This window comes from Sitophilus oryzae, unplaced genomic scaffold (genome assembly GCF_002938485.1).
Source record: "Sitophilus oryzae breed Bouriz unplaced genomic scaffold, Soryzae_2.0 scaffold_2006_pilon_pilon, whole genome shotgun sequence".
Taxonomy (NCBI): domain Eukaryota; kingdom Metazoa; phylum Arthropoda; class Insecta; order Coleoptera; family Curculionidae; genus Sitophilus; species Sitophilus oryzae.
Genome location: NW_022146732.1, coordinates 794,321 through 803,357, shown reverse-complemented (window position 1 = coordinate 803,357; position 9,037 = coordinate 794,321).

Sequence of the window (9,037 nt, the reverse complement as noted above, 5' to 3'; positions counted from 1 at the left end):
ACCGGCTCAGAACGCTGAAGTTTTCAGCAAATTTTTGCAGCCAATTTCGATAATAATTGAATAGCCAACCAAGATCCCAACCGTTGGCCGCCGGGGCCGCCAGACTTAGTGCCTATGGATTTTTATCTTTGCGGAACAGTAAAGGTTCTTAGTTTTAAATTGTCTGTATAATTCTAGACAAGAATTAGATTTACTTAGCGGTTATACGAGGGTATCTTTCACCCTACTGAGTTAATAAATTCCGCGAGAAATGTTCAAAAACGGTCCCGTCTGTCCATAACAGAAGATATATCGAACACCTATAGTTTAATTTTGTGTTGATGTTGTTAATTATAGTTTAAATTGTTATAAAATTCTGCATCTCTCATTGCAAATATTATTTTCGTTTTAATTGTGCTAGATTTTTTTTGCATTACAGCCGACGCCGTTCAAAGCCTACTTATTCGAAGAGGAATCGAGCAAAATATCAAGTATGGTATATTTTTGGAAAGTCAATTTTAAATTATTTTCAATTAATTAAAAATATACAGGGTGTCCCAAATAAAATATAATTTTTTTTGTTAATAACTCTTAAATTATCAATTTTATAAAAATCATACTTAAACCATTAAATTCTACGTAAAAAAGTGTTTGCAAACGTTTCCATAAAAACACAAAATTTTCCATAGCAAAAAAGTTACAGCGATTTGTTATAAATGCACATTTTTGAAAAACACCCCGTGACTCCGAAACGGTAACAGATATCGATTTGCGGCTTTCACCATCATGTTTATGATAAAAATTGAGCTCCAGACACCAGTAGGGGTAGAAGGCCGATTCACCATCAGGAGCAGGAGCAGAGCGCACTGCGCATGCGCGTAAATCAGCTAGGAACATGTAAAATACGCTAATAAAGAAGAATAAACAGGTTTGGTTTGGTTTGAACAGCTTTTGATCAGCTTTGAACCGCTTTTTAGCTTAAAACAACAGACCTGTTCATTTTTTGTTCATACCTGTTTATTTCTGTTTTAAAGCTGTTCAAACCAAACCAAACCTGTTTATTCTTGTTTATTAGCGTATTTTATATGTTCCTAGCTGATTTACGCGCATGCGCAGTGCGCTCTGCTCCTGCTCCTGATGGTGAATCGGCCTTCTACCCCTACTGACACCGATAGTAGTTTTCGTCTATCTCCTATAGAAAAGGATGTTTCCCTTTAAAAGCGTTGAATTTGACCTACCCTGTACACGGTGAACGCCAATTTGTAACGGAGTGATATGTTTGGAGTGTTTGTAATTATTTAGGCCTTTAAAGTTATATATGAAAGTTGAATTTTGTAGATGTAACATTTGGATCATAGGGCGTAAAAATGAGACATTTTCAAAACTTTTATTTTTTTTTCATAGTTATACAGGGTGAGTTTCCTACGATGTTCTCTATGGGTATCTCGGAAACTACTGGAGATAGAGAGTCGGTTAAATGGGGAAAGAATTGCAGTTTTGTGGGGTCATAAATATGCGCCTTTCAGATTTTTGAAAAAGTTCATGGCTTACAAGATATTTTGAAAAAAACAAATTTCGGCTATTTTAAAAATTGTCCCTAATTCCATTATAAGCTATTTTAGACAAAAAGTTTTCAGATAAAAGTTGTAGATAATCATATTCTTAATGAGACTGTATCCTCCGATTTTTTCTAAAGCCTGTCATTTTTGACATATGACACAAACATAGCTTTTTTTAAATGGAAACCATAGTGGGCCATGGCTTCATAAAAAGCGCCATTTTTTAAGCTTTTCAGCGATATAAGCTATAATATGTTTTCTTCGAAAAATTACTGAGTTATAGCCAATTCTTCTCATTTTTAAACAATTTCACTTAGTTAGCCATGGAAACAAGTTTAATCGTCTGTGCTCTCATAAATGTGAAGCTGACACATCCAAACTTTGCAAATTAAAATAAATACAAATTGTAAATATGAATTTTTCAAATGAAGAAAAGCGTGTAGGATGATTGGTTCAACTTTTCTTGACTATACATTTTCGAGGATACGTTGACTGGTGAATGTTACGTTTTTTAGAGAACGGCTTTCAAGACATGTTAGAAAAGTTAAATTTAGTTATAGCCAATTCTTATCTTTCTTGGCTAATTTCACTTAGATTGCATGGTATTCTTATTCTGTTATGATTTATAACTTATAAAAAGTCAGAATATATTACTAAACGGTTCTTTACAATTTATATTACACAAACTAAAACTTAAAAAAATAATATCACTACATACACTTTAAGTTACTTTAAAAAGTGTTCAAAAAATCCGCCATTGTTAAAACTGAATTATTACCTATTCTCACAGAAGGACCGGTCGACTTAATCAAACTTCTCTCGTACCGCCACTTCGAGTGCCTCTCTTAATTTACAAGTTCCTTTGTAAACCTTATTGTTAACTATACCGCAAAAAAAATCTAAAATGGATAGGTCAGGTGATCGAGGAGGCCCATGCAATTAGTCCACCTCTCTCTATCCCTGCGTTTGTATAATTATGATATACATAAATAATTTTTAACATTTATTTCATTATGGGGGGTGGGGGTGGTGTGTCATAATGAAAGTCATGTTGGAACCACTCTATTGATGCGCGAGTATCTACACGCTTTTCTTCATTTTAAAATAAATATTTACAATTTTCGTTTATTTTAATTTGCAAAGTTTGGATGTGACAGCTTCACATTTCTGAGAGCAATGGCGATTGAACTTGTTTCCATGGCTACCTAAGTGAAATTGTCTAAAATTATAAGAATTGGCTATAACTCAGTTATTTTTCGAAGAAAAGATATTATAGCTTATGTCACTAAAAAGCTTAAAAAATGGCGCTTTTTATGAAGTCATGGCCAATTATGGTTTCCATTTAAAAAAGCCTATGTTTGTGCCATATGCCAGAAATGACAGGCCTTAGAAAAAAAAACGGAGAGCACAGTCTCATTAAGGATGTGATTATCTACAACTTTTATCTGAAAACTTTTTGTCTAAAATAGCTTATAATGGGATTAGGGACAATTTTTAAAATAGCCGAAATTTGTTTTTTTCGAAATATCTTGTAAGCCATGAACTTTTTCAAAAATCTGAAAGGCGCATATTTATGACCCCACAAAACTGCAATTCTTTCCCCATTTAACCGACTTTCTATCTCCAGTAGTTTCCGAGATACCCATAGAGAACATCCTAGGAAACTCACCCTGTATATGATAGTTTATAGTTATAATAACCATTTAAATACAAAAGTATTTCTTCTATAATGTGTATTTGGTGGTAACAAAACTATTGCAAAAGTAGAAATTTATCAGAAGTACCATTAAAAAGTCAGTATGTAGAAAAAAGTGTCTCATATTTAACCCATACAAAAACCTAAAAATGAGACATGCTGGGTTAAATATGAGACAGTGATAAAACGCACGTTTTTGAAGCTGTAAATCAATCAGTACTTTTAAAAGAATGAAACATTTTTTTAAATGAAACATAAATATTGATATACACTATAGAAAATGAAAGAAGTAGGTATATGGGATATGTTTTTTATTTTCTCTAAACAGTATGAAAATATAATGTATGGTCTATAATAATGTACCGGGTGGCCTACTAAGAATGGATGCCGGCTGTTTCTCAGAAACTACTTATCGTATAACTTTGGGAAAAAAATCTAATAAGTAAATCGACCAAGAGAAATCGCTTGGAATTATTTTCATGTTAAAAAAATGCCCGCTAGGGGGCGTTTCTCTAATAGCCAATCAGAAAACAGGATTTTTCTCAAAAATATACAGGTGAACAGGTATTTTAAATATTATTGTTGTAATCATTGAGAAATTTGTAATTTTTTTGATATAGAGTATTTTGCTCTATCTCATAAAATAAAGTGGTGGGGGAAGGTTAAACATGCTTTTATTAAAATAAGGATAACTCTGGTTTGAGTTAAGCGATTTAAACAAACTAGGGCTCGTTTAAAAGAACTTTTCTTCCTTAATGATCTCCAGTATAAATTTTGTTTCCACAATTTTTTTCGTAGTAGCTAGAGGGCACTGTTTGACATCATAACAGATATTGCACTTTTGCGTAAAAAAATTAAATAGGAGGCTATATTTCTCTTTGCACAGTTAAATAGAGCACAACATTTCCAAAATATCAGCGCAAACCGCAACTTTCTATCTTCTCTCTAACCGGAGATATTAAGAGAACAAATTATGTTAGGCTGCCACTTAGGATTATATGGTCTAAACATTATAGTAGTAGGCTAAGAAACAAAAAAAGGTAAATTGGTTACCTCAAAATATCGAAACATTCAAGTTCAGTTTTTATGCATCCGAATTTCGGGCGTTTTCTTAAAAAGATGATGTCATAATTATTTAAACGTGTTTATGTAACATTATCATCCATCCATACAATTTTTACGAATTACTTGGTTAATTATACGCAAGTAGTTCTCAGATTAAAATTTTTGAAAGTCGGACAATCAATAATTTTATTAAAATTTCTAGGAATTTTGTGCCGCCATATTGCTTTTAACAGAAAATGGCCGAATTTCGTATGGTCGAAAACTAGGGGTTTATTTCATGTAACGTCATTTAGTTATTAATCCAAGTTTGTCCTTGATTTCACTTGTTTTCGTGTTTTACCTGTTTTTTGTGTTATTTATTATTATATTATAAAGTTTATGTCTTTAGGGCCACTTTTCATATAGCATCGAACGAAGATGGGAATCTTAACAATATGCACTACTGAGTACTGGTCCAAATCTACCCTCGATGTAAGTAGTTTAACACCAAGACCGTTGGTCGGTAAATATTTACGCAGGAATTCTAGGATGGCGAACGACTGAACTTTTTTAATTATCTGAATGAAATGAACTATTCATAATTTTTTAGAAATTAATTGCCATTTTTGTTAGGAGATCCATCATGATGAAATTGCATTTGTTGCAAATTCATCAGCTTGAATGCAGTTGGTGTAGTTGAGGCAGTGGTGCCGCTTATTTTGCTATGAATGTGTGGGGCTTCTTGGATACCACTTACTTTAGTAGGTAGAGATGCTGGAGCGGCATATTTCCATGGCTAGCTAGGTCATCGAATTCAATATGCCTGGGTTTTAATTTATTGAGTCGAATCAAGAACGAACATGGATAAATAATAATTAAATGGTATTAAAATGAAATTAAAATATGTTTTGATATTTTGACGTAACCAATTTACCTGTTTTTGTTTCCTAGCCTACTATGATAATTTTTAGACCATATAATCCTAAGCGGCAGCCTAACATGATTTGTTCTCTTAATATCTCCGGTTAGAGAGCAGATAGAAAGTTGCGGTTTGCGCTGATATTTTGGAAATTTTGTGCTCTATTGAACTGTGCAAAGAGAAATATAGCCTCCTATTTAATTTTTTTACGCAAAAGTGCAATATCTGTTATGGTCAAATAGCGCCCTCTAGCTACCACGAAAAAAAATTGTGGAAACAAAATTTATACTGGAGATCATTAAGGAAGAAAAGCTCTTCTAAAAGAGCCCTAGTTTGTTTAAATCGCGTAACCTAAACCAGAGTTATCCTTATTTTAATAAAAGCAAGTTTAACCTTCCTCCACCACTTTATTTTATGAGATAGAGCAAAATACTCTATATCAAAAAAATTACAAATTTCTCGATGATTACAACAGTAATATTTAAAACATTTGTTGAGAAAAATCCTGTTTTCTGATTGGCTATAAGAGAAACGCCCCCTAGCGGGCATTTTTCGAACTTGAAAATAATTTCCAGCGATTTCTCTTGTCGATATACTTATTAGAATTTTTTTTCCAAAGTTATACGATAAGTAGTTTCTGAGATACAGCCGGCGTCCATTTTTAGTTGGCCACCCGGTACATCATGGATATACAGGGTGGTCCGAACTGTATTCCGGAAACTTCGGCAGCATATTCTGCAGACAAAAATAAGTAAAAAAGTTCGTATCAATATATGTCCTAAAATGCTTAGTTTCGGAGATACAGGGTGTAGAAGTTTCATTTTTATTTAGATTTTTTCCAAATAATTTCTGAAGTAACGTCAATATTTGGATGACAAATGATGGATGGGTGTCTTTTGACATGAGAAATTTGATTTTTATATCAATATGACTCCCATTTGTAGGTGGCGCCACCTACATGTGTTTTAACTGTTTTGAAGAGTAATAACTTTTCGTCGGTACCTGTATAAAACTACTGAGTAAAAAAATATACATTTGCGACTTTTTCTACATAAAAAGGCCTCTTGGTAAAAATCGCTACGAGTAATGGTTCTCGAGATATTTGGAATCGAAATTATCAATACCTGTCATCGTTGACATAAAACTAAACATGTTGACTAAATACTTATTAGACTGAAATCATAAATTTGAAATCTTTTTGTGTAAAAAGTTCAAAAGAAACTGTTTAATCATCATTTTTTCGCAGAAAAACTTGATTGAAAAATGATTAATTTTAAAAAATAATAATTTATTATTTCAGTCAAATAACTATACTCAACGTATGCTTATTTTTTGTCAACAATGACATGTATTGACTATTTCCATTCTAAATATCTTGGGAACGGAATTTTTACCAAGAGACATTTTTTACATAAAAAGTCATGGAAATGTATATTTTTTTAGTCAGTAGTTATATATAGGTACGGTCAAAAAGTTACTCTTCAAAACAGTTAAAACACATGTAGGTGGCGCCCCCTACAAATAGAAGTAATTTTGACATCAAAATCAAATTTCTCGTGTCACAAAACTCCCAGATACTTATTTTCATCCAAATATTGACGTTACTTCAGAAATTATTTAGAAAAAATCGAAATAAAAATGAAACTTCCACACCCTGTATCTCTGAAAGTAAGCATTTTAGGACATACATTTATATCAAATCAAATCAAATCAAATCAAATCAAATCAAATCTTTTTATTAGGTCCCAATATAAAAAATATACAAAATACAAACCATACTTTGGCTGACTAATAGCCTAATAGCCTAATAAGGAGTGCACCGCTATTATAAAACCGATTCACTGATTGCCAAAGGCATCAGTGTGGCACACTCCCTGTAAAAAATAACTAAACAGAATTTCATTTTCAATACAATAACATACCAACAGCAAACAAACCCGTAAGAAAAACAGAGGACCACCGGCAAAGCAAAAAGAAACCCCGAGCGCACAGAACAAAGCGTCTGCAAGACAATTTAGCAATGTTAAAAAGTATATAAATACAATTTCAACACATACACAAATATTTTCCAAAATTGTAGAGCTAAGCAGTGAGCCAGTCAAAACCATATCAAATTACACCTTTGCCAAAATAACAAAAGATAAAAGATAAATTTAGAAATAAGTTCTATATTATATTCGATTGTAAAAGTTATATGAAGTTTTTTACTTATTTTTATCTGCTAAATATGCTGCCGAAGTTTCCGGAATACAGTTCGGACCACCCTGTATAAAGCAGTTTAATAATTATTTAATTGTTTATATAATTTCCGATAGTTAAGCAGCACTAAACGTGATCAACTCAGTAACCATCAATTCGAAGTTGGTCAAAGAATGCCTAGAGAAACTCAATAAATTAGGCAAAGAAAATAAAGTCCTCCTACTCTGGGTGCCAGCTTACCAATGGATAGAAGGCAATGAAAAAGTAAATGATCCAGCTAGAAAAGGAGTAAACACTCCACTAACTGGACCAGAACACTTCTGCTTTCCAAGCGGGAACGAACTGAAAGCGGAACTGAAGAACCTGGAAGACTCCATCCGTAACCTGAAATGAGTGTCCTCCAACGGTCTAAAACACTCGAAAAAGTTCTTCGGAACTTACGACCGAGAAAAACCAAAGGTTTTCCTTGATTTAAGTAAAAACAATCTTCGGATTGTCACGGGGTTTCTAACAGGACACTGTCTCCTCAACGAACATCTCAGTAGGCTGAAGCTAATGAACAACGGCGAATGCAGATTCTGTGGGGAAACACCAGAACACCTTATTACTGAGTGCTCCGAGACGACGACCGTCCGCGCCATGAACATGGCGCTAGCCTCTATGGAGCCGTCTCAGGTACTGGCTTTTGTTAAAGCCCTGAGACTGTATATGATGAGTTATAAACTCGGTATAACTCAAGAAAGACACACCATAGATCTGTGAGGTCGCGGTGATTAACTCCCCTCCTAAACATTCTACATATACTCGTAATTTAAATCAATAAACTTAGTTGTAAGTTTATTAATTTAAATTATATGTAGTGTATACCAGACCGGACCACCGCGCACCGTAGTAGTAACATAGGCAGGACCGGACGAATTAGCATATACCCGTCCGCCGGATAAAAAGCAGGCGAAAAAATGCGATAAAATAAAAATAGGTAGATATGTGATAAGAATGTTTCAGAATTTGTATTTATTCGTGTTTTAATAGCCAAAACGAATACATAGATTCTCGCTATATACAGCTCTTGTGTAAAATTTATTTTGTAAGTAAAATAATGGATGTTTACGAAGTTCGTGAGGAAATTCAAATTGTAAATTGTAAAATGGTATTTCCAAAATAGGTCTTATCGGGATATACAAACAATTTTTCCACAAACTTTTGTAGACAGGCCAATTCCATCTTTACCTACTATATCAAGAGTTATTAATAATTTTGAAACACATGGGTGCGTGTCCGCACAAAAACACAAAATGCCTGATGTGTTGATTAATGAAGAACAGGAGTTAAAGCAAGTGTTTGGGGTGGTTTTATAGGGGAGCATATGATTGGTCCATTTTTTATAAAGGGTAATTTAACTGCTGCAAAGTATTTGGACTTGTTACAGCAGCAGGTTGTCGCTAGAATTCGTGAGTTATTGAGAGAAAGATTCCACAATGTCTGGTTTCAACAAGATGGTTGCCCTGCCCACAATACCCGTATTGTTCAAGAATATTTGAACAATACTTTTCCCAACCGTTTAATTAGTGAACATGGAATTATTTTGTGGCCCTTGTGGCTTTTGTGTGATCTAGCACCAGATCTTTCTCCCAATGATTT